The following is a 23,489-nucleotide window of genomic DNA, read 5'->3' as shown; positions in this document are numbered from 1 at the left end:
TTGTATACTGATTTGAATTCTACATATCTGTATACTGAAATGAATTTCAATGAATACTACTTGCTCTTTATGTTAAGGTATTTTAACAGGTTCTCCCTTTTTGAATTATTTAATCCTTTAATGGCTCACAATATCAATGTTAAATCCATAACAATAAACAATAAACTAGAAAACATCGATAAAGAAATAATACATATAAGTGTATGAACAAATCAACATCATAAAATAATACTTCTGAAATATAATAGATGAAGAAAATGAAGCATTTCTGGCATATTGTAGAGTTTATAATAAAATGAAATGTAATTACAATTACACAATATCTAACTATATACATGGAATTATCAAAATTCCAAGTCTAAAAGTAAAGAACCAACATTACTATCCCATTCAAGTAAGACTGTATTCAAAACTTCAATGGAGAAAGAAAAGAATACTGATGAAAAATGAAGTTATGCAGTAAACAGGACTTCAGTCTGGAGAACAAGTGCACATTAATAATAAGTATTAATGACTTTTCATGTATTATTTAAATTATCAATAAAGCAAATACAATGTTCTCCATTTATACATTTAAATATAATCATTAGCAATTAACTTTCTAGGTAGTTATTTTTTGAAGGGTAATAATTTTCAACCTTTATAAACTGAAATAGAATAAACACAGTGGTAATATCTGGTATAGATATATTATATAACAGTTTAGCTATAGGCATAAATGCTATTTAAGTGCTTATATTTATGAAAATTTAGGAGACTGTATTATTTCTTAATATTTTAACAAGTAATCACTATTAATTCTAAAATATTATTTTTTCATCAATCACTTGTTCATTTATGTATTATTCTGTAACTATTATTATTTCTTACCTTTTAACCTCTTTTTCATTATTTTAATATCTCTTTCTCTTTTTTTTGTTTTTCCAATCTTTCTTGCCTCACTTAGCTTACTCCTTTTCTTCTTTGTTTACGTTTTCTTTTTAAACAACTTTTTATTAATTTTAAAACAAGAATTGTACAAAATTATTTAAAGATAAATAGAACAAAAACATAACTATTTACAGTTGTCCACAACAAAATCAAACATAGAAAATGAAATCATTAAAATTTATCAAGTAAATCACTTAATATTGACCAAAAGCTAAACTGGTGAGTAATATTTGAAGTTCTCATTTTGGCAGTTGACAATTCTTTTTTATAGACATTTTTTGCTAAATTAATGAATTCAGTGAAATAAAGAGTAGTTTTACACTTCCAATTCTTTGTGACTATTTTTCTTGCTATATCTAAAATGGACCAAAAGAGAGGCACCTGCTCCCTAGGAATGGAATCCAAAACTGGAACATTAAATAAGATCAAGGAGTTAGAAATGATACAATTATCTGTCCACAAAGTTTGGACATTTCTAAATTCAACCCTAAAACAGTTACTATTTTACAGTCCAATATCATATGAAACCAGTCCACATTAGATACTTCATTACATCTCAAAAAATTAATTTTACCATAGTTAGATGCTTTGTGTGGAGTTAAAAAATAGCTGTGAGAAAAAAATCTCCATGTATATATTTTCCAATAAAGAGAAGTACATTTTTCTGGAAATTTATGAATTAAGCATTTATTTTTGTCAGAAAAGGCCTTCTCATTAATCTTAGTTTACGAATTCCAAAATAATGAATCTGTGGAGCCAAGCTCTTTTCTTATTATTTTATAAATTAAGATATATATATGATTTTTCTTATTTGAGATACTATTGGTTCTGAAAAGAAATCAATTATCTTTGGAATATGTTTTCTTTGAAAATCCATGGAAATGTTGATTTTATCACTACCATACTTTATAAAAGATTGAATAGTCAACAAAATTATTTTCTAAACAATGTCTTGCAAGATGATAATCTGTATTATGTGATTTATTTCCAATTAGGAATTGATGTCAAAAGATTAAATTTGCATCTCTATGGTCTAGCATTTTGTTTATATTAAAAATGTCCAAACAACCTGCATTTTTTTTGATACAGGGAACAATAAAAACAATCAATCCCCAGCTATATAATTAGAATTCATGAATCTTTTCAAATTTATAAGGATGCAATCAGTGAAGGGACATAAATAGTATCTTTTTTCTTTTCATTTAGAGATAAGTCTTTCAAGGTTCAGCAACATTTCTGAATTCCAGATTTAGAGAAAGATTCTACAACATAGCTGTTGTTATTTATTAATCTTTCATGAATGGATTTTCAAGTGGATTGATAAGAGGAATTTAACCATAGAGGCATTAAATTGAGAATTATGGATTTGGCATATAATTCAACATTTGGAAAACTTAATCCACCCTCTTTCCAACTTTTAACACACCAGTCAAAGAATATGCTAGGTCTGATGAAGCCATCTGGTGAAAGCGCTAACCTGTTTGTGAAAAATAAATTATACAATTTTTATACTGAATTAGTTGCAGTACTGGTTATCTGTTTATATACTGTGGACTACTGAAGTATCGAGGACACCTATATGCTATTCTGGGATACCTGCCTTGTTTTGCTCTTGCCATTTGGATTTTGTTATTTATTTTGGTTTATTTGTGAGCCAGAGAAAGTAAAGAAGAATAGAATTTAGTTTCTTAAAGATTTTTAGGAGGGAGAATAATTAGTGATTGTAGATAGAAAATTATGTTCGGTAGGATTATCATTTTTATTAAAGTAAGTCTCTCTTCCATTGTAACAAATGTTCCAATTAATAATTATTTTAGCAACAGTGTCTATTAAATTACTATAATTTACTGCTATTGAGTTGTTTACAGTAGATTTAATTATAATTCCAAGAAAATGAATTTGTAAATTGTCCCAAATAAAATTCTTATAGCTTCTTAAATAATTAACTTTTTATTAGTAAGTTTATATTTTATCAGAGTTAAACATTAAATCTGATGCTTATTCAAAGTAGTTAGTAGGCTTAGTTAAAATTTCTATTGAAGCTTCAACATCCCCACGTTATTAAAATGTGATCTGCAAATAACTGAATTTTAGAGGAATAGCTTTCATGTATCGACAATCTCTGAATTTTACTAGTAGATTTATTTATTTATTTAACATTTGTTTATTGGGAAAGACCAACTTGAAATAAAGCCAATTTTCAGTGGAGGCCCAGGGAGAAATGCTCCAGACACATGTCTTTGTAATGTGGGAGGAAACCGGAGCACCTGGAGGAAACCCACACAAATGAAGGGAGGACATGCAGACTCCACACAGAAGGCACCCAAGCCAAGAATTGAAGTGAAGAACCTCTTGCTATGAGGCGACAATGCTACCACTGCACTACTGTGCCATCTGATCTAATAAAGTTTGTGAAAGATTCAATTGCTAGACTAAATAATAGAGGTGACAAGGGACAACCCTGTTTTGTACCTTTTAATATTTGAAAAGAACTAGAAAGAAAAGGATCAATTTTAATAAAAGAGAATAAGTTACTATATAGACTAGCTATACAATTTATAAAATCTATGGAAAATTCATATTGTTTAAGTGCTTTGAACAAATAATTCCAACTAATAGATTCAAAATCCTTATTCATGTCTTGACTTATTGTGGTTATTTTGTTTTTGTTTTTATTAGCCACATCTATTAAAGTATTATACCTAATTATGTTATACTGAACCTTTCTATGTGGTCTAATACTAGTCTGATCATCATTTATTAATCCTGACATAATAAGGTTCAATCTTTTTGCAAGAATAGACAGATATTTTATAATCAGGATGTAATAATGAAACAGGATGGTAAGAAGAACACAAGTTAGAATTTGTATTTGGTTTCCCGATAGGATTCACCTTTTGTATATACGGTATAATATCCAAATGTGTCTTAGCAATGTTGGCTCCGATTTCATGTATCCAGTAAGAATACACAAAAGTGTTTTTTTGTCAATTTCTAGCACTGGTAAACCCAGCATGCCATTTTTGTCTGAACTGGTATTTAATATTTTAGCCAAAGGTAATGAATTTCAACAAAGAATAAGAATGACTCCTTTGTTTTCTTAAAATGAGAGCTTACAAGAGTTGAATAATCTTTTAACATCAATGTACATACATCTTTATGTAACAAATACATTTCCTGTAAAAAAAATTATGTGATTTTTATGCAATTTAAAATATTTGTTTAAGCTACTCCTCTTCAACTGATTATTAAGTCCATTGATCTGACATTCATAAAAACATGTAACTGCATTGATTCAAGATGATTTAGCTTAAAATATAATAGCCAAGTACTAATAACTGTTGTTATGAATACATACAAAAAAGCAAAATTGCAAACTTATATACATTCAAACCTCTGATCATGGAAAGAAAATTCCTTGATTCGATGATGTAATCATACAAATCACACAATATCCAATCCATCCCCATGTCACCAAGCCAAACAGTTACCACTGCTTCTTAATTTAAAAGAATATTATTAATTATAATTATTTAATGCACACTAAAGTCAAGGTAAAAGGAAAAACAATATAAGATATTCATTTGAAAAATATTAATATTTAAGATAATAGAAATATAAAGTTGGAAATGTTAATAATAAAGAATGGTATTATGTATTTCTGAATATATCACATATATCCCAGAAATAATGCATTTCAAATTTCTGTTTGATCAAGACATTTTATATAATCATTCTAATTAATCCTACTATAGAAGATAATATAAAAGCCTATTATTTATGCATTTATATGGAGGAAATAAATAAAACTCACAACCCCTGCAACACATTAACCTATAAACATCATAACACCAGTACATATCAAGATCACATATCATAAAACTAAAACTCATTTAATAATATGGGTGAAAAGGTGAAAGTAATAGTCAGAATATGGAAGTATAATTAAAAGGTGCTGCAATTTAAAATTACATATTTGCATATATTGTATGTGCTTCTATATACATAATACATTTACATTGATGTGCAGATATATAACTGTCTGCACATATTTGTAAATTATGAGTAGTGTTTTATAAATTATGAATAGGTACTTGATATATGTATATTTATTTATTTAATTTTACATTTGTTAACTGGGTAGAGTCTGGCTGGGCAAGTAGACCATTTTCAGTGGACACCTGGGGAGAATATCTCCATAACAATAGTACAAAAAGATTACAACATTTTTTAAAAGATTTACTAACAATGTACAAAAAGTTTGACAGTTGCCAATAATCACAATTTACAAAAAAGAGGAATGTAAAACAGAAAACATTAAATTTCCTAAGCCTTACTACAGACAGTAATATGAAACACATTAGATATATGACTAAAAACCATTGTGGTTTTTTGTTTGGTAGAAGTAAGACAAGAAAAGAAGATAGCAGAATAGAAAACATCTGAATCAAAGGCATGAGAAACTAGCCAAGAGTATTACAGGAGCAGAGCCATTGTTGAGTAAGGTATTCCTTTAGGAGTTTTTTGAAGCTATGACTATCTGTGTTTTTTAAGATATTCTGGGGTAATAGGTTCCACTGTTTGGCTACTTTGAAGGAGAAGAGAGAGTCACCGAAGTAGTTATGGGACTTTGTTACCTTGAGTATAAGTTTATCATATTTTCTAAGGGTCATGGGGTTGGTGTTTAGGTGAACTGGGTTGGAGAGTGCAGGGGTGTTTTCAGGTTTGTGGGAAATGGAGTGGGCAGTGGTGAGTGGATTTATCAATAACAGATTGTAGAATTCAAGCCAGTGTAATTTTTGAAGAGCAAGACAATGATGGGTCCTGTTGAGTATATTAACAGCAAATTTTGATATTTTGTTGTAGCAGGAATTAATTAGATATAAATCAGACTTGAACAGGTTACTGAAAAGTGGAGAACAGTAGAGAAGAGTAGATAAGAAGTGGGATCTGGTTGTGGCTAGTCTGGCATTTTGAGTAAGGTAAGGTTTGGCCATGTATAGTGCACCAAGTGATTAATGTGAACTTTCTTAGTTGTGAGTGATATGTGTTTATTGAATGCTAGGTTGTTGTCTATTGTGACACCAAGTAGTTTTGCTTGGTTAACTCATTCTATTATATTGCCATTAGTGGAGTATATGGATAGAGAAAGTGGTATTGCTTTGAATTTCCTGTCAGAGAAGATCATTACTTTTGTTTTGTTTTCAGTGAGGGTGAGATGAAGTTCATTTCGGTAATTTTTAATATCTAGAAATTACTTTTGCAGTTTATCTTGGAGATCTTGATGTGTGAAAGCAGAGCAAATATGAGCAGCATCATCTGCATATTGAATGATAGAAGCAGATTTAGTGGCAGTGTTTAGACTATTTGTGAATATAATAAAAAGGAGAGGGTCAAGGGTGGAACCCGGTGGAATCTCAATGGAGACTGGGAGGAGTGTGGAGAGTTTATTATCCCATTTAGTTGCCTGTTGTCAATTAGTAAGGTAGCTAAAGAACCAGTTGAAAGCTGTAGAGCTGAGGTTGAAGGAGGCTAGAGTGTTGATTAGTTGTTGGTGGGATACCATATCAAAAGCTTTGGACATATCAAGGAATATAGTAGAGACTAATTGTCCATTGTTTTTGAGGAGGTTGATGTAGTTAATGAAACTTATGAGGGCTGTGGGGGTATTGTGTTTTGGATGGAAGCCATACTATGAGCTAGATAAGAGGTTATTTGTAGTGAGGTGGTCTAGGAGCTACTTATGGGTACATTTCTCTAAGATTTTGGCTAGGGGTGAGAGAATGGCAATGGGCTAATAATTAGAGAGATCTTTAGATGGGTCTCCCTTGTGGAGGGGGATGATATGAGATATTTTCCACAGTATGGGGACATATTGTTCTGAGATGGATCATTTGATTAAGATAGATATGGGATAGGCAACAGAGCTTGCAGCGATTTTTAAGAAGTCACTAGGGAGTTGGTCAGCTGCTAGACAGGTGGGTTTTAGTTTTGATAGGAGTTTTTTGATATAAGAGGTTTGTATGGGTTTAAAGGAGAAGTAGTTAGGTTTAGAGTTTGCAGGGTTAGGCACTGTAAGGGGTTGGTTAGATTTGTTATTTAAAACTGAGGTGATAGTTGTGATGAAATGAGAGTTAAATTGGGATGCTAAACATTCAGTGCTATTTGTTGTAGATTGTGCAGGGGTAGAGGTTTCACCAGGGTTGCGGAGGTAGTTAATGTTTTGCCAAAATATTTTGTGGGTTATTTATGTGTTTTTGGCTGACAAGCTAGAAAATAATATTTTTTTGTCAGATAATATTTGCTTCTTAGGTTTCTTAGTTGTTTGTAAGAGGCGAGGTTTTCTGAGGTTTTGGAGGTTTGATAAGCAGTCCAGGCTCTATCCCTTTGTTTAGTAAGAGATTTAGCACCTTTGGTTATCTAAGGTAGGGGTTTGACCTTGGAGCGAATTATTCTTGTTGGAGAGAGGTTATTAAAGATGTTGAGTAAGGTATCATTAAAATATTGTACAGTTTGGTCTAGGTGGAGTGATTTTAGAGGTGACCAGTTGCAGTTTTGCAGTAGGGAATTTAAGATGGTAGGGGAAAAATTTTGTTTGTTGCATATGTATTTGAAAATGACATCACAGGGGGACTGAATGTGTTTCCTTAGAGGAAAGGTAGGGGAATGATCACTGAGAGATATGGAGAGGCACCCAGCCTGGTGGGAAGATTTGGGCTTATTGGTTAGTATCCAGTCTAGAATAGATTCTTTCTTAGTGTGTTTATCGATTCTATTGGAGAAGTTTATAGTTTGGGTGAAATTGAATAAACTGATAAAATTGGAGGGGTTGTCAGATGAGCAGGATAGCCAGTCCAAGTTGAAATCGCCTAGCACTATAGCTTCTTGGTTGAAAGTAGAGGATGCCCAAGACAGGGCACTTTCAGTGGTAGTTAGATTATTTCTTTGGTAGGTAATAACTATGATGGTTTTATGTGGATTTACTTCAAATCTGGTGGTTAGAATTTCTGCTTCTAATACATCGGAGGAGTACAGATTAATTTTTCAATTTTGAGGAAATTTTTATACATGATGGCAATGCCTCCGCCACCTTTGTTCAACCAATCTTCTCTAATAACATTATAACTACTAGTAATTACTTCCTCATCTTCAATGTGGGCTTTTAGCCATGTCTCTGTAATAATTTCTATATCAGGAGTGTAGGTAGTTAGTGCTGCATGAAATTCACTAGTTTTTTGTGATACTTCTGAGGTTGAAATTAGTCATGAGTAAGTCTGATTTGGAATTGTTTAGGGGAAGATGGTGGAGGGTATTATTAGCAGGTGTGGTGGGTGTTATTGGGTGGGGTGTGAGTAGCTGTGTGGGTCCTGGGTTAGGATGTATGTCAGCTTGGAGTTTGATTTTTGTTAGTGAGTGTAGAAGGAGAGGGAGTTTGAACTTGGATATTAGTCGATGTCGATGAAGGAAATCTGGATAGGAAGGAGAGTTGGGGATATGGACATAGTTATAGTGGAAGAGCCATATGTTAGAGTTAGTGTAGAGGTTAGAACAGAAGTGAAAATGGATATTTGGTTTTGTATGGTATGTAATAGTGAGGAGTGTAGGAGGGGTCTATATAATAACATCGAAGTTCGTAAACATCGAATGTTATAATATCGAACCCTAAACACCAAAATCTGCATCAAACAGTAAAGAACAAGCCAGATATAAAGGCAGAGAGGTAACCAAGGCTTCTCAATAATCCATTCATAAAGTGCCTGTATCTGCAACTGGGATGTTTTCCAAGAACCAAGCTTAGATGTAAAAGCAAAAGAATTTATTTAATAAAATTGTTGTCGGTAAGCGCTTTCACATTTGCTTCCTCAGACCGTTAACATTCAAAAAATCAGTCTGCTCCTTTTATAGTAGTCATGTGTTTCATCTTATAAAACTTTAAAGTGATTCAAACCAGATTATCGAAAGTTTCATTAAGGAAGGTTCAGTGTCATAACATTTCTATATTAGATAGAGTAAATTCATATCTATAAAGAATTTACTAGGTACACATCATTCAATACTTACTAAAACATACTAATATATAATGTTTGTTGCTAGAAAAGCATATCTAAATGCTGCAGCATTTAGAGGCATTAACTGTTGCATGAAGCTCAATAAATAAAATATTTAAGTAAAATTTTTCCAGTATGTACTATAGATGCATTAAACTGTGTTATTCTACGTATACCATTCATGTATAAAACTATCAAAAACATTATAAGTATGCTAATCATACAAAACAATATTCACAAAACTAGTAGAAGTCGCTAATCGTCAAGGACACAAGTTAAAAAAGTCAGCAATTGACAAATTACGTACATTTATAACAAATATCTTTAAAATACTTTAAAGGCATTTATAAAAGCCTATCATTATATATTTACACTAAAACCTAACTAAACATAGATATACGAGTTGTTAATATTGTAAATAGCGCTTATTTAAGGCGTCTGGCTCTTAACACTGATCGAATGGAAGCTCGTTCATTAAGGCCACTGCCTTTGTCTGCTCTAATGTTGCTAAAATTAACAAAAAATATATTTAGAAAAAATATATAGTCAATACATACAGGGTGAAAATGTGTTACATTCCTCTGAACATAGCAGAACACATGGCCACAACTAGACAGCAGGCTATTATACCTGTTGCAGTGAGCATTATATACTAAAGCAAACTTGAAATCTATGACAAGAAAAAAATAAGAAGTCACTAAGAGGAGGTAAAACAGTTAGCAAACAATTGCATTAACCAATGGATAAAACATACAGCAAGATAGCTTGGTCCACTGTATAGTTACAGTTAAGAGAGTGAATATGATGCATGAAAGTAAATATGAAAATGAGTAAGTGTTTTTAAGTGAATGTTTGTATTATGACTGTATGCATGTTACTAACAATACCTCTAGTATTTGGAATATACATTTACCATCTAACATTTGTATAGGAAACATTCTTTTATGATTATATTTTAAGTATCATGTACTTACAGATTTATATATAGTACATTTCATTGCCATATTCTGAAATGTGTGGATCAAGGTTTTGTATTCATCATACCAATGGGAGATAAAAAATGCTTGAAATGATTTAGAAGTCAGTTTAGTATAAAATAAAATTACATATTTCACTAACAAATGCAGAACATTTTTTCTCAATTTTTTTTTATTTTTCAAATACATTTGAATGAATTCCATAATATTTATACAGAACATCTTAAATATCTATGTACACTATTTACATTAGCCTGACACTATAACAGATCTTAATGTATACAGTTACTTTATAAGTATGTCCAATCCATTATCAGAGTATCTGATCAATTATTGTATAGTGTCAATCAACGATAAGACCTTTCCCCAATGGTTGTTGATAAATGGCTTTGGATAAATTCTTAATTCTTTAATTTTAACTTCCAATAATGTTGTGGTCTTCAGTAGGCTGTAGAAATATTCCAAAGTTGATATTGTGTTTGTATTCCATCTTCTTGTTGTACACTTCCTTGAAATTGCAACTATAGTCCATACTAGATACATGTCTGACCTATTCAAATGAGGACCTCTGTTCACATTTAATAATACAAGAGCTTTTGTTAAATAAAATGATTAATTAAATAAAGCTTGTAGAAAGTTATTAATACCATTCCAAAATGGCTTAATTTTAACACAATCAAAGAAAATGTGGTTCCAATCTGCATTGTGTACTTGCTCACATCTGTAACATATTCCTTTTACATAAGAACTAATTTTACTGATTCTGTCTGGGGTTAAGAATGCTCTGTGCAAGCATTTCCAATTAAAACTTTCCAGTATTGTATAAAGGATGTATGTTTTATCGATAATAAGATTTTTTAAATATCTTCAGTTAACTGTATTGAGTGTCCTTTTGTTATATGTTTCCAATATAAGGTTTTGGGTGTTGTTTTATAGTTTATCAATATTTTGTAAAATTTTGAAATACTGTTCCCCATGTCAGAGTCATTATATATGATTTCATATGTGTATTTCATAACTTTAGGTATTTCTTTAAAGGAAGAATTGTTAATCATTCTACTTAAATCTTGCGAATATGACAGAATACTCTGTAAAGTTAGCCAGTCCTGTTATGGAATTTTGTATATTGTTTTTATTACTTGCATATCTAAAACTTTTAGTTCTTTGATACATTGGAGCCAACAAAAAATCCTTTCTGTTTCCCAGGAATTAATAATTTCTCTATTTATTTTATGTGGAAAGTTCTTAGTGACTATAAATGGTGTTAAAAGATCAAACCAGATTTCTAAATCTATATTTGCATTAATAATTTTCCTAAATGAGTCAATGTAATAATTAATCATAGGAGTTTTAGTGGGTTTAGTTATGTTATATTGATAGTTTTTATCTATTTGAAATTTTGTTTGTAAATCAAATTCATTCATTGATATTACAGCTAGTAATTCTTTCCAATTGGCAGAGTAATTTGGACTTATCCAGTCTGAGATTGTTTTAGATACTGTTGCTTTTATATATGTTTCTATATCAGGAAAGTTTAATCATCCCTGTTTCCATGGTCTGATATGATGTATTAAAGCTATTCTGTTTCTTTTGGGAAACCATAAAAATTTTATTATGCATGAATGTATTTTTTTTAAGTATATTCCTTTCTGGTAAAAGTTGTATTGCCAAGGCTATATATATAGGATCTTGGGCAGTAAAACTATTTTTTACTAACTGTAGCCTATCTTCAAATGTTAATATTACTTTGTTCCATTTTTCCACAGAGATTTTAAATGTATTGATGATATCTTTGTAGTTTTTTAGACTAATTCATTATTATCCGTGCATAACTCAGTTCCTAGATATTTTAAGGTAGATTCTTGTTTCCCTATGATGTGATCCCCCTCAGCCTGCAGTTGTTTTTTTATTTAAAAATAACAATTTTGATTTATTGAAATTGAGTCCTGAAGTAATGTGAAATTTATCAATTAATATATCTAATTCTTCTAATGTCTTTTTTGTATTAGATAATGTTAGTAATTTGTCATCAGCAAATAGCATTACTTTAGAATTGTATTGTTCATAAACATATATTCCATTGATTTTTATATTGTTATGAATTGAATCTGTCAATATTTCAATAGCCAGAGCAAATGGAATTGGTGACATGGGACATCCTTGTTTAGTGCCTTTTGTTATATGTATAGATTCAGAGGTAAAAAGACCTAACCTAACAAGTGCTAAATCATTTGTGTATATGTGTGTGTGTGTATGTATGTATATATATATATATATATATATATATATATATATATATATATATATATATATATATATATATATATATATTCTTTAGGAGACTAACAAAGGATGCAGGAAATTCAAATAGCATTAGGATTTTAAATAAATAGTCCCAATTTAGGGAATCAAAGGCTTTCTCTATATCTAAACCAATTACGAGTGTTTATTTTCTTTATTAACATAATCTATAAGATAAATTATCCTTTTAATATTGTCATGTGTGTGCCTATGATATATAAATCCAGTTGGATCATTATTTATTGTTTTGGATAGTGGCATTTTCATTCTGTTAGTTAATATTATCATAAATATCTTATAGTCATTATTTAATAATAATATAGGTCTATATGAGGTACAGAGGTTTGGGAATTTGTTTTCCTTTAGGATTGATGTGATTAAGGAATATCTCCAAGAGGGTGGTATTAAAGCTTGTGACTGAATTTCTAATAGAGTTTTATGGAAGAGGGATAGTATCTTTGAAGGAAAAAGTTTATATATTTCAATAATTATGCCATCTATACCTGGAGCTTTATTATTTTTACCCTCTTTTATTGTATCTGTAATTTCTTTGTAGGATATGGGTGCTTGCTGATCTAGTTTTAATTTTCTGGTATTTTTTTATATTACAACATTTTTCATCTAGATTTAATTGATCTATATGTATATTTTATTTATGGAAATGTTCCATATAGTGATTTCTATAGGCATCAAGAATGTCACCTATATCCGAGGCATTTTCCCTTTTTTTTCATGGAGGATATGTTTAATGTTATTAGCTTTTGATTGTATTTTGATTCTTGTGGATAAAGTATGTAGATATTGGGGAGAAGTGGCCAAGGTATTAATTTTTAGTTTTTCTAAAGCTAAACTAGTTTTATGCTATAAATAGAGACAACAATGCAAATAAGTGTTTATACAGCTCGGCAGTACAAACCGGGCATTCCACCTTAAATCAAGTTCCTTCTACTTTAACAGCTGCTGCTACAGCATCGAATGTCACACATCATTTACAAGTGAACATTAATGGCTCTAACAGTTCATCTACACCGAAGAGAAATACTACACTTTGTAATCTGAGTTCTAGTTCCAATAACAACAAAAACACTCCAAAAAATGGCAAGGGGTCAGCAGTGAATGCACAGACGAAACAGGGGTGAGGAAGGAGTCATTTTTGGACGTAACAGCTCAACATCATGCTGATTTAAGACTGGCTTACAGCGTGAGTAAAGAAATTAAAATTTATAATCTATTTGACCTCGTTTTGTCTGAAACGCAAACAAGTGTGCTTAGACTGGGGCTTAATTTTGTCCCAAGTAATAGAGCAGATTTGATTAATACCCTGCTTAATTTAAAATTGTGTGTTAGAAAATTAAATTTGATGAATATTTTTAAAGATGTACATATACCATGCCCTGCTATTCTTAAAAGGCCTTCAGCCTTTAATCCTGCTTTGCATAATACTCTGAAAGTGTTTTAAGCTTTTTGTAGTAAAGATATTAGATCTGTGTTAGGAAATAAACCTGAAAAGTTTTATTTTAATTTAAGTTATGAAGAGAAAAAAGCTCTTCAAGAGCTTCAACATTAGATAATATTAGGTTTATGAAGGCTGATAAAGTGGGTGGGCTGGTTATCTTGTCTAATACAGATTACATTTTAGCAATAGAGAAGCTGCTTAACAATACAAATGAATATATGGAAGTGAATGGCAATGTTATAGATAAAAGCTACAGGTTTGTAAAGTATGTATTATATGATCTGCTGGTGAATGGTGAGATTTCTGCTGAAATTTATGATTTTCTAGTTATAGATAATCCTAGATCGGTTATTCTATTTGATATACCCAAAATTCATAAAAATACATCTAATCCACCATTTAGGCCTCTTGTTGCTTCTTCTGGTAGTATTACAGAGGATCTATCATTATACTTAGACTCATTACTTAATCCAGTGGTCCAAAGTTTACCTTCATTTATTAAAGGTCATTCTTGGATCATATTAGGCTATTTAGTCAAAGTCAGGTGAACTTTAATACTGATGAGACTGACTTTTTTATAATGACTGTAGATGTTGTCTCTCTGTATACGTGTATTCCACAAGCTGAAGGAACATAGTTTGTATCTCAGGTTCTCTCTAAATACACTACTTAATCTGAATCTTCAATAAAAACATACTGTTCCTTGTTGGAATTATTATTAGATAATAACTTCTTTATTTTCAACAAAAAAAGTTATAAACAGCTCTGTGGTGTAGCAATGGGAGCCAGTGTATCCCCAGCCTTTGCTGGGTTGGTGATGGCATAGTGGGAGAAAGAACTCTTACCTACCATCAGTCTTGCTCAGATATTTTTTTTTTACTGCAGGTACATTGACAATTTGTTTTTTTTATTATTAAAGGTCCTTCTGACAAACATTCTTTGTTTTTAACACAAATGAATGTAAGCTGTGACTTTTTGAAATTTACTTTAAGTGGTCACGGCAACATTGTAAATTATTTTGATGTGAGCCTGGAATGGAATTCCTTAGATATATGCTTTTTTTCATATCTTTAGAAAGGCTACTTATGTTAATAATTATTTGTACTTCAGTAGTAATCACCCCATGTATATGAAGAGAAATGTGCCCAAGGGTAATTCTATTAGAGCATCATGTATGACTAAGGATGATAACTTATTTCTTAAAAAAGTTAAATTTATTAGTGATTTATTTTTGTGTAGGGGGTACCCACTGTCTTTACTTCAAGAAGTTAGTAGTAACATCATTGAGAGAAGAGAATCAGAGTTTCCCCCTATTATTAAGAAGGGGCTCTGTGTTAAGAATATTACTGGTCATTCTACAACCACTTCATTTTTAACTACACCTAAATGTATTATTAATATAACTATAGATAGTAATAAAATTAAATCAGTAGTCTTTAATAACTGGAAAATTATTTCCGGTAATAATGAACTTTGTAACATTTTAGGTGATAGACCTATTTTTGTATACCAAAAAATCTAACATTATTAAGAGTATGCTTGAAAAAAATGAGACTTTAGTAGCCATGTCAGTTACTGATAAACCCAGGGGCATGTATAAATGTCTTCACTGCAACATCTGTAGATATATTTATGAAGGACCTTATACTAATTTACTTCATTTAAATCACACTATCAGTGTACCTGGGAGATTCAATTGTAATTCTACCAATCTAGAATATATTGCATTATGTTCAGGTTGCACTACATAAATCTGGTTGGTGTCTTCCTCTGTTGCTTCAGTGTTTTGGATTTATCTGGTTTTGTTACACTGGTGGTTGTTTTATTATGTGTTAGAATCTTGTTAATTAATATCTAAGAAGAAAGGTAATTCAGATAATAACCAGGGTTTGAACTCCTTAATTTTAATTATATATGCTGGAATTCTGGAGTTAAAGATTAATGGTTTGTACCCATTTTGAAGTTTTAGCATCAATGAATTGTGGTCTGAAAATGGAAAGGGAGTGATTGAGAAATTAATGATTTTAGAGTGTAAGTCATGGGTAGCAAATATTTTATCTATTCTAGTTTGGGTACCAAATCTGTGATCTTGATAGGAAAACAACAAAGATGTATCTTCTTTAAATTTGAAAGTATCTACAAGATGAAATGATTCTACCCACTTGTTTAAAAGATTCTGATGCAGCAGATGTATGCAGCAGTCTTTTATTTGTGGTTTCAGAAATATCAAATATACAGTTAAACTCTCCTCCTAATATTAGGCTGCCTTTATAATTATTGGAAATGAAATTCAAGTGTTTTTAACAGTTCCTGTTCCAATGCCTGGGAACCAGTATAGATTGGTTAGGGTCTATATTATGTTATTATATTTAACAATTACTAATGTCATACGGTCTTCTTTATCTTCATACTTATAAATGATTTCTGGGTTAATCACATTTGTTTTCCATAAAATTGTTACCCCTTTTGTCTTTGTCTTATAAGTGGATTGCGCCAATATCATATATTCCTTAGGATTCCATTTGTAATTATCATTTGTTCTGAAATGAGTTTCTTGAAGGAAGACAATATGTGCTTTGTTCAGTTTTAAATATTTCAGTAGATTTGATCTCTTGCTAGGATTGTTTAAGCCAATGTTATTTAAAGATAATAAAGTTAAATCCATCTTAGGTTATTTAGACTATGTCCAATTAATGTTCTTTGCTATGCCTCAGACTCACCAAACAGCCGAAAAATAAGTACAATGAAAGAAAAGGTGAGACTCCGCTGGATGTTCCACTGCTTTATTAAAATACACAAAATGTTGTATCCAAAACTGGTAAGAAACTCCAACAAAATTAATATCCACTGACAAGCGCTTTCGGGTTAAAACCCTTCATCGGATCACATACTAAAAACACTTCCTGATATTTAAAATACATGTCAACCAATGAGAGTTAGTAAAAAGCCCGCCTTTTCTGCAAGGCTGGTTTTAAAGGTACACAGTAATTTAAGCCCGGAGTTCTGTGGGCCATCAATTCCAAAATCCATTTGGACTCCATAGATTCAGTTAATAGTTTAACATCACCCCCCCTATTCATGACAACATTAACCACTGCTTTGAATTTAAAATTATGTGTGGGGTGGGTCTCTATTGATTGGTTGACATGTATTTTAAATATCAGGAAGTGTTTTTAGTATGTGATCTGATGAAGGGTTTTAACCCGAAAGCGCTTGTCAGTGGATATTTATTTTGTTGGAGTTTCTTACCAGTTTTGGATACAACTTTTTGTGTATTTTAATGAAGCAGTGGAACATCCAGCGGAGTTATTTAGACTATGTATTTTTTGTTTTATTGTGACTATTAAACATTTTCTCTGATAATTATAAAGTATATGTTTGGGCTTTTAAAGGAAATTATCAGTTTTATACTTTGAGTGTTTACCAATAAAGTAATGTTTTGGTCAGGCATACTAACATTTTTTTGTGAAATAAATTTAAATTAATAAATGAATAAGCAATATTTATATTATTTTGAACAGATATAGTACTATTGTAGATTTGACAGAATTCTAATACAATATAAATGCCTACTTATTGTATAATCAATTAATATTTACATGAAAGATAGATGATACGCAATTCAATCATAGTAAAGTATGATGCATCATATATAAAACCTCAGTAAAAGATTATAGCACACAGTTATTTAACAAATTCAACCTTATTGATGAAGTCTTTCAAAACGTATTACTTAATATAAACAGATGGTAATAATATTTATACCTAATGTTTATAATACAATGTATTTTACTGGATATATCAGATGTTATATTTCATTCTTTGCCAGCATTTAAGTAATCACTTTGTTTGTTGCTAACTTACTTAAAGCATCAAGTTTGTTTTATGTGGACATTGATCAAAGTTAGTGCATTTTATTTATCAGTGCATCCCTCTTCCCCCATTTTCTACACATAAATATTTTCATCTGTCATTTCTTATTATAACATGAGTAAAATTATAGGTTAAAAACACAACAAATTCACTTATTGTGATTAATGATTACAAGTTCCCTTTTCATATTCCTAAAATTGCCATTTTATGGCATATACTGAAAGTTTTTAGATTTAAATGGAAACATTCTATTTTGTATAATTGGCAAAGGTTAAACTGAGTGATAATTGTCAATTTAATACTTTTTGTTCAGAATGTGATTGATACATTCTGTGACATTCCTAGTTCAGGCTTCTATTGTTTCCCTTGAACAACTTTGACAGTTTGATGTCATGCATAAAACATTAGTTACCTTGGCAACAGCTTAAGTATTATGTATGGTTATAGCAATTATATGACTTGTTATGCATTTACTTATATAAAAAAATCATCATGCTTCCCTTTGATGTTCAATATAGTGTATGTCATTTATGAGAAGTTAAAACAGTAGTGTTATTATACACAAGCCCATGTTATTAAACCAAGTGTCTATTGCCAATTTAATACTATTTGTTCAGAATATGATTGTTACATTCTGTGACATTTCAAGTTCAGGCTTCTATTGTTTCTCCTGAACAACTTTTACAGTTTGATGTCATGTATAAAACATTAGTTACCTTGGTAACCGCTTATGTATTATATATGGTCAAGATGGGTTGCAAAAACTACAATTCAAGTTAAAGCATCTACATGACTTGTTATGCATATTTACTTATATAAGAAAATCATCATGCTTCCCCTTGATGTTCAATGAAGTGTATGTCATTTATGATAAGTTAAGACAGTAGTGTTATTATACACAAGCCCATGTTATTAAATTCTGTCTTTGATATCTAAATTCAGCAAACTGCTTCATCTTATATGACATTTATATATTTTATGTCTGGATTTACTAAAATCATACATTACATAACTATTGTTTTTATTTTAGTTATTTGAGAGACCACAAGCTGTAATGCTTATTCTTATTATCAGCTCCTTCCAAGCATGTTTATACAGGTCATAGAGTTTAAATTATGAGACCCTTCGGTTTCTTATTTGTTATAAGTATATTTCCATCCTTAAATACACACATATCAGTACTTCAAGCACAGGCAACAGTGCTCATCCAGTTTTGCCAGAATACTATTCACTAGTTCATGTAGTGTGTTTCCAAGCTGTTCTTAAAAATATCCACACCGATATTTATCCTGTTCCATTTTACCAGCCTATTCCATGCAGTGGCCACACTTCCATTCTGACAGATATTTCCACAAAGGAAATCTGATGACTCTCTAGCACTTCCCGGCAACCCCAAACACCCCTAGAATCAGCTATCTCCATATGCCCAACACGTCCGAGCATGCTCACCTCCCAGACCACTGCAAAGGGTACTGCACAATATCAAGTCCTCCTAGTCATTCACAATAACTCAGACTTCCACTCTTATGTAAGTCCTTAATGTGTTTGGACCAAAATACATTTTAAATATAAAAGTGTGCTTATTATTTATTTATTTATTTTTATCAAGAATCAACTTAATGAGCTAAATGAAGTGTTGGGAGACCATCAATATGTGTGCATGTGGTTTAAAACAGCCCTTTTATTATATATATATTTTTTTAAAACCAAAGACGTCATTGCCGAGAATCATCTCGGAGGCTCGTCAGAGCCGTTAAGCATTATCATCACTCTGTCTCCATTACCATAGCAACTTGGGAACTTCTGTTTCTGTTAGTGTGTCTATGTACTGCATAGCAGAGGCTCACAATGCATGTGAAGCAAAGCTTCATGTCACTGCAGCTTCAAACAAGTCCCTTCCTTTCAACGAGGCAGCAGCCAGGAAAAGAACAGAGAACAAACAGATAAAAAAAAAAACCTACCAAGAATCCTCCACAACAAGAGATAACACATTCCTTCAGCCTTCCCACCATTCACTCAGCAGATGTATAAACAAACTATTCAATGCCAAAATATCCCAAATCACAGTTTTATCCATCCCCTTCCCCTGGATCCAGGCTATAACACCAAATGTCTCTTCCTAATACACAAGCATCAGTAAAACCTCAATCACAAGCTGCAACCCACAGCTTCCCAGAGATGAAAACAGCAACATACAACAGCTGCCAGACATAGCTGCATCCACACACACCATGTCAGGCTTAATCAAACAGCACTTGAAGCTATTATACCTGCCATAATTGATAATAACTGTGTTTAGACAGAATAATAATGACATTTGTATTAGCTGCCAATCACGGCTTCATCCACGCACACCATATCAGGATTGATCAAACAGCACTTGAAGCTATGAGACCTGCCATAATTGATACTAACTATATTTAGACAGAATAATAATGACATTTGTACTAGCTGCCAGACACAGCTGCATCCATGTATATCATATGAGGACTGATCAAACAGCACTCATAGCTGTGATACCTGCCATAATTGATATTAACTATATTTAGACAGAATAATAATGACATTTGTACTAAGAGCTTGATACTATTATTTAGCCAGAATATACATGACATTTCTAAATCATACCTTAACTGAAGAAGGCATTAGTCTCCATGACAACATATTTTTTTCAAAATACTCTACTGTTACTGCTATCATTTATGATGTTAATTTGTTATATTTGAGTCTGAACTCTGATGAATGGTACCTTGTTGAATTAGTTAATTAATTACTTAAATTATTATAAGTAAAATCAATGAAAAATGAACAAGATAAGTATTCATTGAGTTCAAGTAGGGGAATAAAAACATTGATGCTTGTATTATATGTTGCTTTGTTTGGCTATATTATAATGTAAATAGTAACCCATCTTGACCTACCTTTGTTTGTGAAGAATTATTGGACTCTTTGAACATTCTTAATAAATCATTACTGTTTCTCAGTTGTTTAAGAAACACTCCCTTTTTAAATAAAAACAGATGACAAGTGATGTACCATATCAGTTGATACTTTGAGAGATGTAGTTGTAAGAGTTATTTTTGGGGACAGCTGTCTTGGAAACAGTTTTTTGTTTCTTCTTTCTAACATCAAACCAAGGATTTGTTTCTTTTATTCTTTTAGGAGTAGGAGTCATCCATTCCGTTTCTTCTGGGATAGACAATGGGTTGTTGTTTTTAATGAATATAGTAGCTTCGTCTAAGTCATTAAAGATGCTCATCTCATTGGCAAAAAATATTTTTATCTTGGTTTGAAAGGCCAGCTGTGCTTTAATGTTGTTTTGTTTCAACAGTTTTATTATTGGCCAGACTATTTTCCTGGTTTGTTATAGTATTCTGGAAGAATTATCATTGTCAAACCTTATCAGGTTTTGATTGTATTTTAAGGGTGATTTTCTCCAAGCAGATTTTAATATTAGTTCCTTGTCCAGAAATGAAAGAAATGTTATAACTATAGATCTAGGCAGAGTATTTGTTGAGTTAGAAGCAGGTTTCCTCAGTGCTCTATGCACCCTTTCAATTCCAAATGAAAGTCCCTCTTTCAAATCTAAAAATTCAGGAATCCAGGTTGTTAAGAATGAAATAATGTCTTCTCCTTCAGTATTTTCAGACAGACCAAAGATCCTTATGTTGTTTCTTCTTTCCCTGTTTTCTAAGTCATCTATTTTATTAAGCAGCCATGTATTCTGTTTAAGCAGAAATTCTTTTTGCAATTCTTCCTCTTTGAGTCTCCCTTCAATGTCATTTACAGAAGTCTCTATATTTGTTATTTTTGTATGGTGTTGCAGTAATAGTTCCTTAAGAGTATCAGTCTGTTTTTGAGAATTTAATTTGAAGTTTTCTAAGTCATATTTAAAGCCATCCATCTTCAAAGATAGCTCATGTAAGGTAGATGTCATCAATTTCAGTTCTTTTTTCAAAGCAGCATCTGGATGAGAATTCCTTGAGTTGTTCATATTCAGTGACTCAATGTATCTCCAAGATACTTGGCAGGAAAATTTTTGTATATCTCCACCAAAATTAATATTTATGTAGTTTAGTAGTTTATCTATAGATTTCCGACATTTTAAACTTGAAAATAATAAAATGTTCCTATATTATTATACTAGTTTATGGAGCTCTCAAAATTCACTGCTTTCAGTTGGCCATCTAGGCTCTGCCCCCCAAATGCAGAACATTTTAAAGAGTTAAATCTGATCATTAATATTATTTTCCAATAATTAGGGAAATAACTCTGAGTAATTAAGGCAACAGATGTTGAGCAGATTCAGGTGTTTTAAGCATATTCTCTTCTAAACTGTTTTGTATAAAACAGAAGACAAAGTATAAGTACAGTAATGTATATAAAGGCTGTTATATGAAAATTAATATCTATAGGGGAATCAAATATATTTCTGTCAGAGCAAGTTTATAATCACTGTTAATAGTTTTCAATCAAATGTCTATAAAAGTCATTTTGTATTAATAGCAACCAGTGTGCAGAGGTGTGAACCATATGTTACCCATATAAGATATGCTAGCTTCCATCCTGCGTGTTTTCATTTGTATTTTAATAATGAATTATTCCCTGTGTTTAACCTTGCAGTTTTGTTGCACTGCACAGCTCTTTTGGGCATCACATCAGGTGTTTGATTTCACAATTGCATTTCAAGGAAAGTTTTGGGACAACTGTATACTGAAGTAATGCCAAAGGTTATAGGGGTATTTAGTTTTTTTAGGCAGTTGGTTATACATTCTGTAAATACATCTGTAGACTGCTTACTTATGAATAGACAAGTGTGTGCTGTGTAAATATGTATTTCAATTTGAGTGTGTTTTTGCATGTGGATGTCCTTATATATATATAGAATTGCAATGCAGCATCATTTACTTAAGTACAGATGCTTAATCTGTATCTTATCAACATTCAGATGATTAATAGCTCTCTATAACAATATTTTAATACACTGCCAGATGTTATGTATGGCACATGTCATTATACACTGCCAAATGTTATGCATGGCACATGTCATTCTCTGTTTACTATGTTATCGGCTTCATTCATACTATGCATTTGTAAGCATTATATCTCAGGTAATCTATCTGTGGATCACCCATGATCTATGTGTTTGTTTTTTACATATCTATCTATATATATCTATATATATATATATATCTATATATATATATATATATATATATATATATGTATATGGTTCCATTTCATATCATCGAATTTCATTTCATCGAAGCCCAAAACATCAAGACTAAATCATCGAAAACCCATATCATCGAATCTCAAATCATTGAAAACTAGAAAGCAACTAGAAATAACATTTCACAGAGTCAGTACTGCATTTATGCAGGGGGGCAAGCCCCCCTGCACCCCTATGTGGGAGGCTCCACCCCCCACCCCCCCGTAAATAAATATACCAACTCCAAGGTTGCACTACAGTGGGGGAAAAATGTAATTTCCTAACCCCACTGTAGTGCGACCTTGGAGTTGGTATATTTAAGTACAGGGGTGTGGGGGGTGCAGGGGGGCTTGCCCCCCCTGCATAAATGTAGTAAATAGTGTCTGGGATGTTATTTCTAGTTGCTTTTCAGTTTTCAATGATTTGAGATTCGATGATATGGTTTTTTGATGATTTGGGTTTTCGATGATTTGGTCTAGATGTTTTCAAATTCGATGAAATGAAATTCGATGATATGAAGTGAAACCATATATATATATATATATATATATATATATATATATATATATATATACATATACTGCGGTGGTGGTGCTGCGGTAGCATTGTCGCCTCACAGTAAGACGTTGTCCTGTTCGATTCTCAGCTTAAGCGCCTTCTGTGTGGAGACATGCGTGAATGGGCGTACCTTC

Source organism: Protopterus annectens, chromosome 6.part0 (assembly GCF_019279795.1).
Source record: "Protopterus annectens isolate FY-2018-M chromosome 6.part0, PAN1.0, whole genome shotgun sequence".
Classification (NCBI taxonomy): Eukaryota; Metazoa; Chordata; order Ceratodontiformes; family Protopteridae; genus Protopterus; species Protopterus annectens.
This window is presented reverse-complemented; position numbering follows the sequence as displayed.